The 2,213-nt window shown below is 42.9% G+C and overlaps 1 pseudogene; it reads right to left on the bottom strand.

Moving 5' to 3' along the window:
- Positions 1-1,121: 1,121 nt before the first annotated feature.
- LOC113610134 (60S ribosomal protein L17 pseudogene) lies at positions 1,122-1,909 on the bottom strand (annotated as a pseudogene).
- Between the last annotated feature and the right edge of the window lie 304 nt (positions 1,910-2,213).

Raw genomic sequence — 2,213 nt, 5'->3', positions numbered from 1 at the left:
TCCATTGTTAGCATACTTATGTTTTTCTTGATTTAATATTTGCTCCCTCCACTTGACTACAAGCTCAATGAGAGCATGCACCATGCACATCACATGTATATGACATCACATCAACCAAACCCAAATTTTTTTCTAGGGCACTGCATTAATTCCCTAGGGCCGCCATAATAAAGCACTACAACCTGGGGGGCTTAAACAACAGAAATGTATTGTCTCTCAGTTCTGGACGCTAGAAGTCTGAAATCAAGCTGTCTTCAGGGTTGTTTCCTTCTGAGGCTTGTGAAGGCAGGATCTGTTCCAAGCCTCCCTCCTAGCTTCCAGTAGCCCCTGGCATTCCATGGCTTGGAGATGGTGTTCTCCCTGTGTCTTCACATTGTCTTCCCTCCATATGTGTCTGTGCCTGTGTCCAATTCTGCCCACTTTTGAGGACACAGTCGTATTGGATCAGGACCCACCTTAACTCGATCATCTGCAGGGACCCTATTTCCAAATAAGGTCACATTCACAGGCACTGGAGGTTAGGACTCCAGCATCTTTGCACAGTTTAACCCATGACAAACATTAACCTTTCATCTTCCTGGGTAATATCTATGACCCAAATGACATCACATCAAACTATTTTTTTCTAGGACACTAATTGTTATTTTTTTTCTTCTATCACACTACACAGAAGAAAAGTCAGCCACAGAGCTGCTTCTACTCCTGGGCTTCTGAAAGCCACTGGAGAGTATCACACAATCCTGCAAGCAAGCTGAGGGTAGAAATTAGGTCCTTCCTTTCACTTCAGATGCTATTTGACCTCACCGCCCACCAGAGCCTGTCCTACTCTCAGCAGGTGATCTGGTTTCTGCTCCAGAAAAAAATAAACGTCAGAGGGTCTTGAATCATTTACCTTTGCACCTATTCCCACCCACCTCACTCAATAAGCAACCATATACCTATAAATATATATGTATTTTTCCTCTTTTCCTTTTTCTTCAGAAGAATAAGTGTCAATCCTCCTGCCAAGTCTTATCCTTCCAGCCACGCTCCTAGCACATTCCCACCCATCTCTTGTTATGCTTTGTCATTAATCTCCTCTTTTAAAAAAATAAAACTTTTTTTTTTCCTTTTATTTGCATTTATCTTTTGCAGCATTTCTTCAGTTTCTTCTGGGATATCTTTTTCTTCTGTGCAACCTGCTCTTCTGCTTTAGAAACAATCTGTTCTTTTTCAGTAAGGATCATCTCGGTGGGGCTGGGAGAGCTCATGTATGGGATGATCCAACCATGAGCTCTGTAAGTCCTGCACCAAATCCTGGCGGCTTTGTTCACCTGGATGTTCTCAATGACCACAAAACCTACATTTAAGCCCTTAACTTCAGCATTACTCTGCATTTTTGAGCATGTGCAGTAAAAATTCAACACTTTTTTTGGGCCACCGACCCTGCGTCCAGCCCCACTGTTTGGCCTGGACACACCTACCAACTCCACCATTGTAATGATGGAATGGCGCACTGCGCAGGCTCAGCGGCCATGGCTCACGGGCCCAGCCACTCCGCGGCATGTGGGATCTTCCCGGACTGGGGCACGAACCCGTGTTCCCTGCATCGGCAGGCAGACTCGTAACCACTGCACCACCAGGGAAGCCCCACATTGCTTCTTTAAAGTGACATCCTTCAAATACTTGGTGGCTTTTCGGATATGCATACCCTTAATGGCCTGGGCAGTTTCACAAGTGTTCTTAAAGTGAACACAAAGATTTGAACCTCCTGACTTGCATGATTTTGTGGGGTTTTCTGGGTGAAGTGAATAGCGAACCACTTTTAGAGGTCACCTCAGGCCGCTTACTGGAAAAGGAATCAAAAAAATAAAACTTTTGGTTGTAAAATACATAAATAACACATGTACAAAAAACCCACAAGACAAATATAGGGCTTCACAAATTATTATAAGCTTAACCCCATAGTAAACACCACCCAGATGATAAAACACAACTTTGTAGCCAACCAAGAAATACTTCTGTATACCCCCATCCCAATCATAACCCTCGCAAGTTACAACAACCCTTGACTTTTATTGTAATCATGTCCCTGAATTTCTTTCTATTTATGCCAACCAATTGAGCAAACTACAATTTACAAATCTTACAAAACTAAAATTTCATTTTGCTCATTTTTTATTTGAGATATCATTTGGTCTCTGTTTATCTGTGTGTTCTCCCTCCTGCTCTCT

This window comes from Aethalodelphis obliquidens, unplaced genomic scaffold, assembly GCF_003676395.1.
Source record: "Aethalodelphis obliquidens isolate GAN/ISIS:26980383/991018 unplaced genomic scaffold, ASM367639v1 scaffold61, whole genome shotgun sequence".
Classification (NCBI taxonomy): Eukaryota; Metazoa; Chordata; class Mammalia; order Artiodactyla; family Delphinidae; genus Aethalodelphis; species Aethalodelphis obliquidens.
Note: the sequence above shows the minus strand (reverse complement) of the source record. Positions and strands in the feature narration are given on the sequence as shown.